This window comes from Lygodium microphyllum, chromosome 19, assembly GCF_053477565.2.
Source record: "Lygodium microphyllum isolate KBCC chromosome 19, Lygodium_microphyllum_v1.1.10, whole genome shotgun sequence".
Taxonomy (NCBI): domain Eukaryota; kingdom Viridiplantae; phylum Streptophyta; class Polypodiopsida; order Schizaeales; family Lygodiaceae; genus Lygodium; species Lygodium microphyllum.
Window position 1 is genome coordinate 81,458,634 of NC_141153.1, and position 19,421 is coordinate 81,478,054.

General features: G+C 41.8%; 1 pseudogene; it reads left to right on the forward strand.

Moving 5' to 3' along the window:
* The first annotated feature begins 257 nt into the window (after positions 1-257).
* LOC148020087 (uncharacterized) overlaps positions 258-19,421 on the forward strand; it is a 72,234-nt pseudogene continuing 53,070 nt past the window's right edge.

The window sequence follows — 19,421 nt, forward strand, 5'->3', positions numbered from 1 at the left end:
AGTGCGAAGGAGGATAAGAGAACCAAGATAGGAGAACTTGAAGTTGAAAAGGAGGCCATGGTGGCCTTCGAATTGGAAAGAACATGCCAAATGACCATGGCCCAAAGAGAAGTCAATGAGCTGAAGAGTAGCTACAAGCTAAGAAAGAGATAGAAGCTGAATGGCAGGCGCTCTTGAATGGAGAGACTGAGGCCACACAACGCCTACGATAGCACAATGAAGAGATTGTAGCACTCTACGAAGGTCTGCAAGCTCAAATGGAGAAACTCACTAAAGCCACAAAAGAGCGGGAGGAGTTGAGGAAGGAAAGAGCTCGCAGATATGAAAGACGTGTGGAGAAACTAACCCAAGAGGCTACCTTGGCACAGGAAGAGCAACAAAGGCTAAAGGTAGCAATGGAAGATCAAGAACAAAGGTTAACAATGCTAGCCCAAAGGCAAGCGGAAAGCCTCAAAGATATGAACAAGAGGGTAGAGTAATGGGCCAATCAAAACAAAAAAGGGGTCAAATCCTTCACACGCTGCCTTGCTCAAGATGAAAAAGAAAAGATACTCACTGAAAGGAGAGAAGAGGCTACCCAAGTGAGCTTCCACACCCAACAGTGCACCTTCCTGGAAACCCTATTGGATGCCACTAAGGCAGAGGAGGGAGATGCCATGGAGGTAGTGAAAAAGAAACTAGGGGTGGCTTGTAGGGCACTGAAGGCCGAACTGTAGATGCTGCCACACTCGAGTGAGGTTAGTCCATGTTGAATATGAGGGATCTAGAGCATGGAAGATGTAGAAGCTATGGAGGTTGAAAGAGGAAAAAGAAACTCATAAAGACATTGACCCTAACTAGGAAAAATTGTTACACAAGTGAATTAGGTTCCAAGATTGAGACTTGGACTTATAAACACAATCTTGTGTATTGACAGTGACAGGACACTTTACTCGAAATAAAAGAGTACTATCATTGCTTTTGAAAAAGAGTGCAAGTACAATGCTTTACAGGAATTGAGTAGTGGTACTTTCTCCTCCTATCCATATGGGATTCTAGTCCTAAGCCCTCACCGCTTCTCACAAAGGGACTAAAGTAGGTGTGATTGCAAATATCTCAACACCCCTCCTCAATCACAAATACAAGTACAAAGTGTATAGAGGCTTTAGTAAAAGCAACACATGCAAAGTGTGGGCACACCATAAACATGGCAACACTCTAGAGGCTATCGCAGAAAGGCCAAGTGTGGGTACCACAAACATGATGGACATCCAGAGGTTGTAGTTGGGGCCTCACAAAGTGTACAGAAGCTATAGTACAAGGCTAACTGAGGAGTTTACAAGTTTATATTTGAGGCATTAGAGCTAGGAAATACAAAACTAAAAAATTCTATCTGAATAGAAGGGTTGATGAGGTTTGTCCTTATCCTAGTGGTCTTTTTCTTCTTCTTATTCCTTTGCTATTTTTTCTTATTCTTCTTTGACTGTAACTAGATAGGCCTTTTGGGACCTCTTTTTGGCATGGCAGAACTTCTTAGTGTGTGCGGTCCTTTTGCAGAAGTCATAGAAGAGCTGATCCTGCTTGCCTTTGTACCTATTGCCAACATATAATGCATGTTCATCTCTAGAGGTACCTAGTTCTTCCTTAGTTTTTAGCTTCTTTTCCTCCTCTAATAGTGATGCCTAGATATCAACAAGTTCAGCGTTTGACATATTAATTAGAGTTGTTGATACATTATTGTATTTAGGAGACAGACTCTTAAGTAGAACACCGATGCAAACATCTTCTTCCATTTTAATGTTGATTCTTGCAAGTTGGGTTAGAAGTCCTTCCATGTAATTTAGATGTGTGGCAAGTGATGTGCTAAACTTCATTTCAAGCCTAAACAACTCAATCAGGGGATCATACTTTGATTATTTATACTTTCCACTGAACAAAGTGTCAAGTCTCTTCCATGTATCCTGTGAAGTCTCACAGTTATCCACTGGTGGATATAGTTGTTTTTTAGCTCCAGTTTGATAATGGCCTATGCTTTGTCATCACCTTTCTGCCAGGTAGCTGCTAGGGTAGCATCCCGGGGCTTCTTCTCTTATCCATTAGTAATGGCCTAGAGACCCTTCTTCATCAGGATGAGTTTGATGTGGGCTTGCCAGGTGTGAAAACCGACCTCGGGGAAGTCACTATATGCATATCCTCTACATCACATGCATTCAAGGCCTATTTATAAATATCCTTATCTGTAAATTTTTCCTCACTAAAACATAACCCTTTTTTATTCAATCTATAAATAACCCCTTTATATTGCACCCTTTTATATGTAAAATATCTATAAAAATGGTATTTTAAAAATACATTATTTTGAACCCACGTGATGTACACATATATTCATGAGTAACTTACCCGAGAACCTGACCTCTTTGAAGTGAGCAGTTTGAGAGTCTTTTCCCATGTTAGAAGGCTGGAGCAACAACAAATCAACACTATATTTTAGTAGGAGAAGAGTTGAGTATAAGTTCCTAGAAGCACTAGGTAAGTGTCAATGGACACTATGTCCATGGATCTTTAACCTTTCAAAAAATCCTTTAAGATATTTCAAAACCCTAGTCTTCATAATTTCCGTAGAGAATCAATCTTGAAACCATCAAATTGTTCAGTAGTAGAGTTGATTTTTAATGTGTCAAAAGACACAAACAATGGTAGTGTGGAAACACACTATGTAGGTACTATGATTGAACTTGATGTTAAGCTTTGTTTCTTGCTTCAAGTTTGCAAGATCTTTCGTCCTTAGTGATTTGTTGCCCAAATGTGTGCTAGTGATTGAGTAAGAACTCTGAATCAAGTGGCAAGAACCGAATTGACTAAGAATAGTTAGAAAAATGAAGTGGTTTTGAGCTTGAGCTCAAAAGCTATGGCTTCTCAACTTTAGGGTTTACTGCAACGACCACTGGTTTGCATGGTATATGTGGAAGCTATGGAGGTTGAAAGAGGAAAAAGAAACTCATGAAGACATTGATCCTAACTAGGAAAATTTGTTACACAAGTAAATTAGGTTCCAAGATTGAGACTTGGACTCATTAACAGAATCTTGTGTATTGACAGTGGCATGACACTTTACTAGAAAGAAAAGAGTACTATCATTGCTTTTGAAAAAGATTGCAAGTACAATGCTTTATAGGAATTGAGTGGTGGTACTTTCTCCTTCTGTGCATATGGGATTCTGGTCTTGAGCCCTCACTACTCCTCATAAAGGGACTGAAGTAGGTGTGATTGCAAATATCACAGCATCCCAAGCTTGAAAGAATAACACCATTATCTCCTATTGGCAGGCTTAACCTCACAATAAGTGGATGCACTCGGGTTCCTCGAAGAAGAGTATTAATATCCAAGCCGGCAGACGGAGGATGGCATGAACTTTGAAACGGGACCACATGAAGAAGAGCTTGTCCCATGGCCTCCTTCTTCAAGGCCTGAAGAGCAGCAACACGCAAACATATCTGTAGAAAGAAAGGTGGAATTGAGAGAAAGAAGGAAACAAATGGAGGGGGAGACAAGGAGAAAACGGAATGCTAGTGGAGTGAGAGCACCCTAGACACTTATCCCACCATGTGTGGATGACACCCCAACAAGCTTCCATGTTGATCTCATAATCTGGGAAAGGCAAGAAATGGCCAGGAGCCCCTTCGACCTCAACTTCCAATTTCCCACAACCCTGCATAGAATGTTACCCATCAAGGTATTAGAGGAGGTGATTATCGTCAGAAGTAGGCACACAGACAAAGATGGCTAGAGGAGAGAGAGTAGAACCCCACATTATGGGCCATAGAAGATGTTGATTCTTGGCAAAATAAAGTTTTTGAAGTACCACGATCTATGCTTGGCTATGAATGCCAACCTACATGGAGAAAAAGGGTTTTTGACACCAACTTGGATACTTGGATGGCCTTTTATAACACTCGACCCTTCGATCGTAACGACCCAACCTTTATGCCCTACCCTCAAAGGCTTGGACTGGACTCTGATTCCAGTGTCCACAGCCGTTATGACTTCCCTATAATCTATAATCCTCATTATACTACATATGAAAATGCCCTCATCTTCATGTCAGAGAACTTTTTATGATACTCTAATCCAATTCACTAATGAATTCTCTTCATGCCTTGGCCTTGCCTTTATTACCACTTGTAATTACCTTAGATTGGTTAGGATACTCCTTAGGCAAGACCCCACTCCATAGGAGTGTGGCCTCCCAATACTCCATTTTGATCCTAATGCTATAGATAGTTGCACGATGGCTCAACTAATTACGCAAGCCACTCTATTGCCTTCATTTTGCTAAGATCTTCTAGAGGACATGAATGATAGTTGCTTCACCCACTGCAATCATCCATTCCTCTCCACCACCACCCTTCAAGTCTGCCTAAACCTCAAGGAGTATCTCTAAAGTCACTGATTCCTTAATAAATCTATTAAGCCCCCTTCTCCACCTCACTCTGATGATGAAGATTAAACTTCCATCACGATTATGTAACTTTATTATTATTATTATTATTAAAAAGAGGAGAAATAAATAGGAGAAAGTAAAGAAAAAGAAAACGGAAAAGATATCACACGTTGCCACCGCAAGTTGCACAACCACCATAGCCACTATATTAGGGGTCCTCAAGCTAGGTGTGCCCGATGGCCTCGGTCGGCCCGCTCCATTCGTAACCCCCTAGCCTCATTTTGATCCCCCACTTCCTGCTTAGGACATATCAAGGGCAGGACACACCTAGGGAGGTAACACTCGCCTATGGTTAGACCTATCACCCTAAGCTAAACGCAATGCACTTCCCTTATGCACAAACTAAGCCCTCACATGAGTGGAAACACCCATGCTTGTTGCTTCCAGTCCCACTAGCATGCACACAATGCACCACATGACAATGGAGAACACCCCTATGTAGTACACCTTCTTTTCTTCTCAGGTAGTATAAACAAAGGACCCAACCACTGACCTGAGAGACCCCATCATCCATGCAATGCATTCCCCATATTATGTGACAATTGTTGAGATATCGAGCTCCACTCATGATATGTCAGGGTGACCGTTGTGCATTTATGTCACCGACGTGTCAGTTGCAGATGCGGTTGGTACACCGCCCATGAATAATAGCTACATGACAGCTATCCTTATCTACTCTAGTTCGGGGCTCAGTTTGTATGCCAGCTTAGTTAGTTGAGTTTGGTTTGAGACCCATATATAGGGTTCTTCTATTTCTTTGTACTTGAGTTCTTTTGGCTTACACAACTAAGAAGAGGGAAAATTGTTTTCAACCTCCAACCTTGTGTGTATTCCACCATTGTGCAAGCAAGAAAGCTACAAGTGAGACTCCTTCCTTCTCTCCCACAAACTTGACATGGTATCAAAGCCTTGTTCGTGGTAAGGAGCTCAAGAAAGCAAGCCAAGCTCGCGGTGTTCTGGTAAGAGGAGCAGTGTTGCTTTCATTTTCTGTTTTGGGAGTAAGCCTCTGCAGGCAGCACAGCCGGAAAGTGCAAGAGTGCATTGTCTCAGGTTGAGACGCCCTTCGCGGTGAAGCAAGAGGGCAGTATATGCTGCGGGCAAGGGCTTTAGCCCTTGGCGACCCTGTTTTTTTTATTTGAGGCCGTTTCGGGGCCTGTTTTGAAGGCGGAAGTTTTCTACATGCACTCAGGAAAAGGCCCTGTTTTATGCTGTGCGACCACTGTTCTACAAGTCGGTGAAAAGTTACCACAGAAATTGCATCGTATGCTTGTGTGCAGAGATATTGGGAGTTATAGAATCATCCTTGGTTCCTGTTTATGCAAAATCGTCACTAGGAAGTGACTGTGTGGTCAAATACCACTTTCGCCAGTTTTGCAGATTTGCCCTTGTGAGGGTGAAGCTGTGTTTTTTGCAGTGACATAATTTTTTGCAGTGTTCTGTAATGGCATCTGATTCTTTTTCACAGATTGTAACTAAAAAGCTTGACAAGAATAACTTCCAAGCATGGAAGTTTAGAATGACGAATTTCCTTATGGGAAAAGTATATTGGGAATTTGTTGCAGGAAATGAAGAAGAACCAGTTCTTCCTGATGTTCCCAATCAATAGCAAATACAGGCATTTAAAGCATGGCATGAGAGAGCCAGGAAAGTTATGTATTGGCTGTCTATCAGTATTTCAAACTCTATGATTGTGCATATTCATGATGCAAGTAGGCCAAAGGAGGCATGGGATACCTTGTCAAAAATGTATAGCATAAATACGCAAGCCAGGAAAATGCAGCTCAAGCAAGAGTTGCATAATGTGCAAAGAGAAAGTATGAGCATCAATGACTACCACATGAAGGTGAAGAAGATTGCAGATGCACTTGCTTCCATTGGGTCGCCAGTGGAAGATGATGATTTAGTTTCTGTGACCTTGAATGGTCTAGGAAAGGATTATGCACAGTTTCGGACATCCATTTCAGTTCGTGAAAGATTTCCTGATTTTGAGGAGTTGATTGCTCTTCTAATTTCTGAGGAGCAGAGAAATGGTGGTGCATCTTCTTCAGGAGGAACTTCAAAAGAAACTGTCTTCTACTCAAATGCTGGAAGAGGTAGAGGCAGAGGTAGAGGAGGCCGATTTGGAGGCCATGGTAGAAATCAGAATATGCAGCAAACTCAAGAAGACCAGTCCTATGGAGGAGGACGTGGTAACTCTAGAGGCAGGGGGAGCCAAAGAGGTCGTGGTGGATGGCAAAGAGGCCAAAATGCAAACAGTAATATTGAATGCTACTACTGTGGTAAAATGGGTCATATGGCTAAAGACTGCTATAAAAAGCAGAATGACATCATGAATGGAAAACTGCAACAAGGGAATTATGCATCTTCTAGTAGATAGGGTGATGACAGAAATGAGCATTTGTTTATGGTGCAGCACATGAATAATTCTGTGACAAGTGCAGAAGAAAGCAACGATGTATGGTATGTTGACTTAGGTGCATCAAACTACATGACAGGTCATGCAGAATGGATGGAGGATGCAAGAAAAATGGAAAAACTAGGATTTGTGGAGACTGGCGATGATACTGCACATCCTATTGTGCAGATTGGAAAAATTCCTTTGTCTATGGAGGATGGGAAAAAGAAATACCTGTCCGATGTATTTCATGTCCCGAATATCACCAAGAATCTGGTTTCTGTTGGTCAAATGGTTGAGTAGGGCTTGCAGGTCAGATTTAATCCTCATGGATGCTTTGTTGAGGATATGAAAAATAAAGGTCGCTTGATAGCAAAAGGAAAGAAGAATGGCAGAATGTTTATGTTGGATGCAGACATGTCTGAATTGAGTGCAGCAATGTTTGCACATGGGACCGGTGTAGTTGCAGATATTGATATCTGGCATAAACGCATTGGTCATGTTAATGTACAACGACTTAAATCAATGCAGGCCCAAAATATTTTTGCAGGATTGCCTAAATTCAAGGTTGCAAAAATGCATAAGGTATGTGAAGCCTATCAGTTTGGAAAACAAGCAAGGAAACCATTTCCTAGACATGTTCAAGAGAGTAAGAAGCCATTGGAATTAATCCACTCTGATGTGTGGACTACTAAAGCTGCATCTCTTGGAGGCTGTCATTATTTTGTCACTTTTATTGATGACTATAGCAGAAAAGTTTGGGTGTATTTTATGAAAAAGAAAAGTGAAGTTTTTGGGCATTTCAAAACTCTTAAAGCTATGGTTGAAAAAGAAATAGGCCTGCAAATAAAATGCCTAAGGTCAGATGGAGGGGGAGAGTACCTCTCAAATGAGTTTGTAAGGTTCCTGCAGGAGCATGGCATAAAGAAGCAATATTCATGTAGTCATACCCCACAACAAAATGGAATTGCAGAAAGGAAAAACATGCATGTTGGAGAGGTATCTCTTGCCATGCTCAATGAAAAAGACTTGCCAGATTTTTACTGGGCTGAAGCAGTTGCTACAGTAGTCTACATAATGAACAGGACTCCCACTGCAGCAATACATGGCATGACTCCAGAGGAGAGGTATACTGGTAGGAAACTAGATATTTCTCATTTGAAATTTTTTTGTTGCATTGCCTATGTTCATGTGCCAGATGAGTTGAGATCCAAGTTGGATCCAAAAGCTGAGAAGTGCATCTTTATTGGTTATTCTCTGCAGCAAAAAGGGTATAGATGCTATAACCCTTCTACTCGTAAGTTTACAGTGAGCAGAGATGTTGTTTTTGATGAGATGAGTAGCTGGTATAAACCAGTAAATGTCATTGATAATGTAGATGCACAAAATGGTAATGCTGCACAGAATTCACAGCAGCAGTCACAAGATATTAGTGGACCTGGAGCGTCCTCTAGCAGTGGTTCACATTCTTCGCCATGGACAGGCAGATTGAGATCAGGAGAATCTTCTCAAACCAATGCAGATAGTGGTATGCAGGTATCACGAAAAGGAAAAGAGAAGGTAGATCAGCCCATGTTTGATGTGAATGCAGGTCACTCTTATGTGGATGGTGAATCCAGTGGCTCAAAACAGAGCATTGATGATGAGTTGGGTATTCCTTCTATTGTTACACCTGGAGTAAGGAAGACTAGGGATGTTTTGAGAGCACCTGGGAGTGAACCTACTTTGCGCAGGTCTACCAGAGTTAGGTATCCTGTGGATAGGCTGAAATATGATGGATTTACAGCCATTCACTATGCATATATGGTCAAAGTGATACAGGAACCAAAACCCACTTCTTTTGAGCAAGCCATGGGAAAAGAAAAATGGGAGAAAGCCATGGATGAAGAAATGGATGCCTTGGAAGCAAATGCTACATGGGAGTTGGTATCCTTGCCTAAAGGTAAAAATGCAATTGGCTGTAAGTGGGTTTATAAGGTGAAGCACAATGCAGATGGTTCTATGAACAGATACAAGGCAAGATTAGTAGTCAAGGGATATGCACAAACATATGGCATTGATTATGAAGAAACATTCAGTCCGGTTGCAAGGATGGCAATGGTAAGAGCAGTCATTGCTATGGCTGCATCAAAGAAATGGTCTTTACATCAGATGGATGTAAAGAATGCCTTCTTGCATGGTGATTTGCAAGAAGAGGTATATATGGAGCAGCCACCAGGTTATGTGCATGCGGTTCACCTTGAGTTTGTTTGCAGGTTGAAGAAAGCATTGTATGGCTTGAAGCAAGCACCTAGAGCATGGTCTGACAAGATAGGACAATATCTTGTCACTATTGGCTTTCATATTTCCAAGGCAGACTTCTCACTTTATGTGAGAAAAACAGAGAAAGGTATTATGCTGCTTGTCATTTATGTTGATGATTTGATTATGATAGGTGACAGTGATAAAGATATCCTTCATGTGAAAATGCTATTGAAGCAGAAGTTTGAGATGAAGGATTTGGGAGAGCTGCGTTATTTCTTGGGCATTGAGGTGATTAGATCACCAAGTGGAATACAGCTCTTGCAGAAGCAGTATGGATTGGACATGCTGTCCAAATATGGGATGACAGGCTGTAAGCCTATTTCACTTCCTTTGGAGTAAAATGTGAAGCTGATCGCAGATGCAGGTGAGATTCTGGAAGACCCTACTATATACAGACGCATAGTAGGAAGCTTGATTTATATGACTATTACCAGGCGAGATTTGAGCTATGCTGTTGGACTAGTAAGTCAGTTTATGCAAGCTCCAAGGAAACCGCATTTGGATGTGGCTAGACGCATACTCAGGTATGTGAAGTCCACATTGCAGTATGGACTACTTTATGAGACTGGGGTTCAGATACAGTTGCATGGATACACTGATGCTGATTGGGCTGGTAGTATTTCTGATAGACGATCTACCAGTGGATATGTGTTCTCTTTTGGGAGTGCTGCAGTCACTTGGAGCAGCAAGAAACAGCCTACAGTTGCCTTGTCAAGCACAGAGGCTGAGTACAGGGGCGCAACAATGGCTGCATGTGAGATAGCTTGGTTGCATAAGCTACTTTATGATATGCATCAACCTACAGATGGGCCAGTTGTCATTTATTGTGACAACATGAGTAGTATACACTTGGCAAATAACCCAGTCTATCATGCTAGAACAAAGCACATTGAGGTGCATTATCACTATGTTCGGGAGAGGGTTTTACTAGGTCTTATTGATCTAGTTTATGTCAGCACAGAGGATCAGGTAGCTAACATATTCACGAAGGCATTGGGCACAGAGAAGCTGCGCAAGTTCAGAGACCTGCTTGGTGTGCAGGAATTGGGATTGAGCTCGAGGGGGAGTGTTGAGATATCGAGCTCCACTCGTGATATGCCAGGGTGACCGTTGTGCATTTATGTCACCGACGTGTCAGTTGCAGATGCGGTTGGTACACCGCCCATGAATAATAGCTACATGACAGCTATCCTTATCTACTCTAGTTCGTGGCTCAGTTTGTATGCCAGCTTAGTTAGTTGAGTTTGGTTTGAGACCCGTATATAGGGTTCTTCTATTTCTTTGTACTTGAGTTCTTTTGGCTTACACAACTAAGAAGAGGAAAAACTGTTTTCAGCCTCCACCCTTTTGTGTCTTCCCCCATTGTGCAAGCAAGAAAGCTACAAGTGAGACTCCTTCCTTCTCTCCCACAATCTTGACAACAATGTCATCATGCCAGCAAAAGAAAGCAGAGGCACACTGAGGCAGCCCCAATAAAAAAGTGAATGAAGAAGCTCATTTGAAATAGCGCAAGAGAAGGCAACCGCGGAGGGCCAAGAGACGGATCCATCTAACACCATATTCAATTTTAAAGATGGATCCACCCATCTGCCTCTCTCCCCACCGGGATCCATCCAATACCATCGTCAATTTCAAAGACATAAATCCCTTCAACACCAGGTATCATATCCAATGCAATGACCTTTTAGTTCCATAAATCCCTCCAACACCAAGGATTATATCCAATGCAAGGGCCTTTCAGTTCCATAAATTCCATAAATCCCTCCAACACTAGGGATCATCTCTAACTCAATGGCCTTTAAGTTTCATAAATCTCTTCGACACACCTCCTAACACAACTTGTGCACAAACTCAAAAAGCCACTTGGCTACTCTAGCAACAGAGCTCGACTCACGAACCAACAATGTTGAGATTGAGAGAGGCAGAGACGGAGTGAGGAGCAAGCATGCTCTCATCTTCTTCATTCATTCATACTCTCTTAACCACACACATAGAGTAAGTGTATACAATAGTACTAAGGTCCATAGGACCATTTGCACTAGGTCTGAGACCACCAAATTATTTAATGTCCCGCACTTTGCTGATACAACTGGACACGGCTAATGTCGGTCATACATACTAACAGGAGAATAATACGAGCTTGATATGCTAACACTCCCCCTCAAGCTCAAATCATCTGATGAACTCTAAATAGTTTTCTAAAACTGCTAAACTTATCTTTACCCAAAGGCTTGGTAAAGATATCTGCAACTTATTCATCAGTCTTCACATACATAAGATCTACTCTCCCTGCAAGAACCATCTCTCTGATAAAATGGTAGTGTACCTCTATGTGTTTTGTCCTGGCATGGTATACTGGATTTGTTGCCAGGAGTACACTATTGAGATTGTCACATAATAAGGTCACTAGAGCATCCACTTGAATATCCAAATCAATCATAAGCTTGAGCAGCCATGAAATCTCACATGCTGCCAATGCAACACCCCTGTACTTTGCCTTAGTACTAGACAATGCAATCGTTGGTTGCTTCTTGCTGCTCCAGCTAATCATGCCACTTCCAAAGCCAAAAGCATAACCACTCATAGATCTGCAATCATATGAGCATCGTGCCCAATCTGCATCTGTGTATCCAACTAGTTTCAAGGGCTTATCTCTCATATAGAGCAACCCATAATCTATAGTGGACTTAACATATCTCATAATCCGCCTAACAGCATCCAAATGTGGCTTCCTGGGCTTTTGCATAAATTGACTTATGAGCCCAACTACATAACTCAAATCTGGCCTAGTGATGGTCAAATAGATCAAACTTCCAACCATCTGCCTATACATAGTCATATCCTGAATTTCAGCTCTAGTGCTAATGTACAACTTGACATTCTGATCAAGGGGTGTATCCAATGGTTTGCATTCAGCCATGCCATACTTCTTCAACATTTCCATGGCATAATGTTTCTACACCAGCCATTAACCATTTTCAGCCTTGATTACCTCAGTACCCAAAAAGTACAACTCACTGAGATCTTTCATGTCAAATTCAGATTTCAGTATCTTCATTACATGCTGTATGCCGAAGTCATCATTACCAGTGATTATCAAATCATCAACATATATGACCAGCACTACCAAGCCACTGTCAGTCTTCTTTGTAAATAGGTTGTGATCAGCCCTACCAACAGTAAATCCCAACCTCTGCAAGTAGTTACAGATCCTAGCATGCCAAGCTCTCGGAGCCTCCTTCAGCCCATACAGTGTCTTTTTCAGCTTGCATACATAATGCTGAAAATCAGGGTGAACATACCCTTCTGGCTGAACCATATAGACATCCTCTGCTAAGTCACCGTGAAGAAATGCATTCTTAACATCCATCTGTTGTAATTTCTAGCCTCTAGCAGCAGCCAAGGCAATCACAGTGCGTATGGTTGCCATCTTGGTAACAGGGCTGAATGTTTCCTCATAATCAACTCCATACTGTTGGGCATACCCCTTAGTAACCAGCCTGGCTTTGTACCTTTCCACACTGCCATCTGACTTGCATTTAATTTTGTAGACCCATTTGCAGCTAATAGTATTCTTTCCTTCAGGCAGTGGCACAAGATCCCATGTCTTATTTTTAGCCAAGTCATTCATTTCTTCATCCATGGCTACACACCAATTTTCATTTTCCACTGCTTCAGCATATGTACTTGGTTCTTTGATCTCCATCACTTTGTCATGTAAGCATAATGCTTTGCAATGTAGCCACTATATGTCAACTTGTCAACAGGGTATCTGACCCTCTATGAGCATCTAAGCTGTGGTGCACTGCTCGATTCCCGTCTCTCATGAGGCAGAATGTACCTGCTCTACCTTGCGCCAGGCATATAGACAGTCAGAATACCAAGTTCACTGTCTAAAGTGTTAGTAGACTCATATCTAGAAGTCATTCTACCAGGTGTCATCATCCTAGATATATCCTGAATAAATTTCTCTTTTCCTTTGTCTCCCCCTCACTAACATACTGGTGTTAGTGGATAGGGAGCTCCTCAATCTCCCTGTCCACGGGGATGCTGTCTAACTACTAGGTCCTATCATAGCAGTGCTCTACTGCATATCAACTGTGGATACATGAATAGACGGCATATCTCATGGCACTGTAGCTGATGACACATACCAAGAACCCATCTCATAAAAAATAATATCCTTGCTCACCAAGGTCTCCCTGGTAGAGGGATCATAGCATTTGTATGCCTTCTTCTCCTGCGAATATCCAATGAAAACACACTTATGCGCTTTTGGATCCAACTTCTTCCTTTTTTCATCTGGAATATGCACATAAGCAAGACAGCCAAAGACTTTCATGTGACTTACATCCATCTTTTAGCCATACAGCTTCTCAAATGGTGTCATCTCATGAATACCTGCAGTGGGAGTCCGATTCAAGATATACATGGCTATCATAATAGCCTCAGCCCAATAATAGAGCGGCAGCTTCTTCTCATTCATCATGGCACGAGCAGCTTCCATCAAGACCCTATTCTTTCTTTCAGCTACCCCATTCTGTTGAGGAGTGTAGCTGCAGGTAAGCTGCCTCCATATGCCATTTTGAGCCAAAAAGTTATCAAACTCATTTGATACACACTCCCCACCGCTATCTGATCTCAAGCAAGAGATATAACAATCAAATTCCTTTTCAACCTACTTTTTAAACTGCTAAAAAATAGCAAACACCTCATCCTTTGTCTTCAGAATGTAAACCCAAGTATAGCGACTGTAATCATCAATGAATGTCACATAATACTTCGAGCTTCCCATGGATGCATTATAACACCATATTTGGGAATATGGGAATTTCCCATAAGTTTGGGACACATGGTCAAATCTTTGGATTTGTTATAACTTGAACACTATAACTCCAAATCAAGCACTCTATAGCTCAATAGATTTCGTTTTTCAAGCGCTTTCCAATGATAGGTCACATCATATGGTTTTGAGAAACTTATGGGCATGTTATCCAGGTGCCACCTTTTTAGTATTCAAAAAATGGGAATTGGGAGATTCCCAAACTCACTAATATTGTGTTTTATGGGCTGGCCCCCAAACATCAGAGTGCACTATCTGCAACGGGTGTGTACTCTGCCTTATATGCCTAACAAATGGCAACCTTGACTGCTTACCAAACTGGCAAGCATCACATACATGACCAATATCTGAATATTGGAACTTGGGTAAACCTATAACAAAGCTGTTTGTTCTGCATAGTTTGTAGCCTTTGCAAATTTATATGCCCCACTCTCTTGTGCCAAATTTCTAAGTCTCTGATAGTGCCAAAACCATGGGCAAACATAGCTGAATTCAGCTCTGCCAAGGTAGCATCAAGAGTAAACATTCTGCCATTCTTGTGACCGCGAGCTATCAACTTGCATCCATTACGAAACTCTTCAATAAAGCAACCATGCTTGTTGAATCTAACCTGCAAGTTCTGCTCCGCAACAGACAGTAGGTTCTTTGTAATCGAAGGAACATGCAATATATCATGCAATTTTTTCTTTTTGCCATCATGAACCACAAGAGGCACTTTGCCTTTATGCTCAATGCTATGCTGCATGTCATAACCTGTACAGACATGGCCATTTTTTTCAGTTACCATATCAGTGAACCAATCACCATGAGGAGTCATATGGTTCGATGCCCCTAAATCAATGTACCAAACTCCATCATTAGTGCATTTTTCAGCAACTCTGTCTTTTACATACTACATAGCAAATAATCTATCTCGTGAAGTATCATCTGCTTGACTAGATGTAGCAAAATGTCCATGTTGTTTGCCTTTCTGATTGCCCTGCTTCTTCCAACAATCCTTGGCAATATGCCCATACTTCCCGCAGTAATGACAATCCTTATCCTTGTTCGGATTGTCAGATGGACGCTGCTGTTGCCAGGAGCCTCTATCTCTAGGGCTAGATCTCCCCCTTCCTCTAAAGTTTCCACCACCTCTTGCATTCGATACCTGCTGGTTGTTATTGCCATAAGATGCATTTTGTTGGCCTCCTCTACCAGATCCATAGCCTCTACCACGGTTTCCACGGCCGCGTTGATTGGAATAGAAAACTGCATCCTTGTTTTTAGAACTGCTAGATCCTGTAGCCAAGCCAAGCTTAACCTCTTCATGGATAATCAATGCAACCAACTCATTGAAATCAGGCATTTCAGCCCGCATAGACAAAGAGGTGTCAAAAGACTTATACTCAGGCCCCAAGCCATTCAAAGTTATAGCAACCATGTCTTCATCTTCAACCTGTGAACCAACATATGCCAATTGATCCGCAATGGTCTTAACCTCTGTGACACAATCCTGTATAGATCTACTCTTCCTCTCCATGTTGTTGAACTTCTGCTTCAACTGTATCTTCCTGGCACTTGTGGTTGTGCCATAATACTTGACCAAAATGTCCCATGCATCCTTAAGGAAGCTGTAGTTCATTATCTGCATTACCATGGCATCTGAGATACATAAAGAGAGCCAGTGCGAGACTTTACGAGCTCTTTCTGTCCAAGCTTGGTGTAATTGTCTCTAATTAGCCATAGGTTGATCTGGGAACTCAGGTTGTTCAGCTTCTGCTCCAGTCACCAACTTCCAATAGCCTTCCCCTATTAAGAAGTTCTCCATGCGGAACTTCCATATGGTATAATTGTTACTGTCAAGCCTTTCCCCCACTATTTGGTTTATGTTCCGAGTCCTCTTTGTATTAGTGCGCGGAGTTGTGAGCCCGGGATGTGCCTAAAATTTTCCAAAAAATCCGAAATTTAGGGAAAAAATATTTAACATCGAAGGTGGCAGTTGCAGCTAGGACGATTTTAAGCACCAAGTGAAAGACGGCTTTTAAAAGGCGCCCGAGCAATACTTGCAGATTTTTGATAATTTTTTCGACTGCCATGCAGGATATCAGGAGTTTCCAGTCAATGCGGGATGCTAAGCCAGATGCCCAGGATTTTTCAGAGCTCGAATTGGATGCCGGACGGGAAAATGGCCACAAATGGAGCAAGATATAAAGAGGTGGACCAAACCTTGGCCAAAAGGGAGGGTGCCCTTTGGGGGATTTTAACCCCCCTTCAAAATTTGATCAAAAGACATGAATAAAATCGTGGAGAGAGAAGAGATATGGCGACGTGATGCAGCGTCGAAATTTGCGCCCTTATTCTCTCACATCAAGCATGGAGGTTGAATACAACCCATCTGACCGACATTACCCCTCATTTTCTCCCTCTTGGCTCAGCATATCGCCACCCTTCGTACGAGCAATGGCTGTCCGGATGAAGAGAACAAATTCTAGTATTTCTCTCTCCTCCCTCTCTCTCTTCCCTATGGGTTGTTCATGTGTGCCATCTTGATGAAGGAACCGGGGAAGGAGGATGAAGGAAATGGTGATGGAAATTGATGGAGATGCTGAAGATTGAAGTGCATCATTGGATTGAGAGCAATGGACGCTCCGTTTGCTGATTATGCAATTATTCAAAGCGTCTCGGGTTACGTAAAAACACGATATGACCATTTTTATGAAGAAAATGAAGGATTTTTTATAGTTTATGATGATAATTATGTTCTTATTAGATGAAAACTTGTTTGTGGGCTTTTTGCATCATGATAATTACAGTTTATAAAAAAAAATTGGATTTGCAATGATTTACATGTTTTATTTAATTCTCATAAACCCGAAATGCGGTTTTTAAGTGGTAAAATGGTAGTTTTTCCGTTTCGGGTGGATAAAAGGTGTTCCCATGGGGGGAATATGGAAGATAAATTGAATGTTAGTATGCTGAAGTGAGTGGAATAAGAAAAACCAAAAAAATATTATATTTTATTGCCAAATAAATCAAGAAAATCAAAAAATAAGGAAAAAAATAAAAATACGTCTTGGAAAAATAAGAAAAAATATAATAATTGTTTGTGGATGTATGGTAGTGGTAAAGCATGAGGTTTGGCCTCAGTTTGCACTATCTCTTTGTCAGAGTTTGTGATTTACTGCTTTCTATACATCAAAATATGGCAAAATGAACCTCTACATCTATGCAACGGAAGCAATACCTAAACGTAGGGGGTTGGGATGTTTGAATGGTGTGATTTGCATGCTGATTGTTGCTAATTTTTTGATGCATACCATGACATAGAGTTCGTGTTATTTTTATTAAGAGGATAGTAGCACGAGTGTTATCTCGGTGCTATCATTTTATCGCCGCAACGAGTTAGTAAATGCAATTAAAAACCTGGTTGTGCACAACGTCGCTGATTTGAAAATGATGTTTGAGCACTTTAGAATCATTCACTTTTACATGTGCACGAGATCATGGTATCGGAATAAATCCTGGATGCATAGCACCTGTTTTCAATGACAATGACTACGTTGAGTGTGGAAAGGCATCCTAAGCCACAGGATAGATGTTCGGTTCTTGGGGGATTATTCGGTGAGGAAACATGGTATATCTCTTGGAGATGTTTGAAATAAAGAGTGGAGTTTGTTCGTTTATTTTATATGTTGAGCACTGCATCAAGGGGCCAATCCTTGCGATGTAGGAGAGATCCAGTGGGGCCACGGTGTTTCTACCAAGAGGTTGCCTCCCATGTTCTGATTATCGTGGTATTTATTGCCAATGTGTATGGGTTCTCCCTCTGTGGAGTTTATAGAAAGGGAAACGTTGGACTACAAAACTACAAAACTATAAACGCATAGAGTAGGCTTTAGGGCAGTTTTTCCTTTAGCAGAGCAGATAGACGCTCCTGGTCCGTGAGGCCGTGAAGGTGTGTTTGTCTGTCATGAGCATAAGGTTTGGCTAGTGCCATAGCCAGTGCCGGCCCATTTCTGGTCCCGTCAGTGGTGCGTCTGCCGGAAGCTGCCAATAAGTGGTGGTTCTGGAATCTAGGGTTTTTACGGACCAAAAAGTTGGTTTATGTTCTCTGACAAGGACCGTCAAGCCGAAATACAAAAAGTGGAATGAGCTGAGAGGGCTAGACAGCGGTTGGAGATTGTAAGTCACTATTCTCCTCAAAGGAGTAGCCTGACACGCATAAGAGGTAGTGGTCTTAGTAACCTTATTGCTGCACATAGTCCTTTAGGTGCAAGAGGAAGCGCAAGTTCTTCCTCTCTTCCATCAAGTCAACCCACTTCAAGTGGGGGTGTGATTCCATCAATTCATACTCCTATTGTCAATCCGATTGTCGTCATGGCACAACCCATTGCAATTCCTACAGGGATGCCGGATTTTCCAGCTTTAGGAGTTACTTTGTCCATTTTTAATGGGTTAGCCGAAGAAGATGCGGAGTTTCACATTTGTGAATTCCAAAGACTAATGTTTAATTACTGTATCCAAGATGAGGGACCTCTCATGATGTTCTTTAACATGACATTAAAAGGAAGGACTTCGGTATGGTATCACAACATAGAGACTGGAACCATAACCACAATCGACCAATTTTACGTAGCTTTCCGAGGAGAATATGCCCCTGAAAGAGGAGGACAATATTGGTTGCGTGTGTTGAATGTAATGTGCCAAGACTTCCATGAGAATGTGAAAGCCTATGCCAAGAAGCTTAAGGAAGTGTTTCGTAAGTTACAAACTTACATTCCTATTCCACCGGATGCCCAATTGCAATACTTTTTGCATGGATTGGATGTCAATATTCAGGTGCAATTGAGCAGTGTGGCTTTGGCTGATATAGACACCGCTATTATGCGGGCAGAAGGAGTAGAGTCACGATTACAAACGGCCTACTCCTCTCGAATAAATCTTAATGTAGGCCTAGTACTTGGAGGCAATTTACCGTTGATAAATGGAAGTCAAGGGATGCCTATGAATAACCCTAATGGGAGAGGAAGCATGGTTCAAAATGTACCTTTGCTGCCAGCTCCTCCCAGTGTGACTATGCCTATGGCTTGTCAGTTGGCTCCACCAAATGTTGGAGGCCAAGTTTCAAACCCTAATGTTGTTCCTGTGAGTCAACAACCAATGCCCAATCAAATTTTTAGGCCAATGGAACGACGAATAGATGATCAAGGCTATGAGTCGAGCGCCTCGAATGTCCTTGGCGAAGTTAAGGATATGATGAAGTAGTATACTGACATGATTTCTGAAAAATATCAGCAAATAGATGTTGACGTCAATTTCCTGAAGAACCAGCAGAATCTGATAGGGAGTCGATGCCCTGAAGAGGGTGGACCCTCAAGATTCAGCTGTAAGTGGTGTGGTAGACAACATTTCCCTAGAAA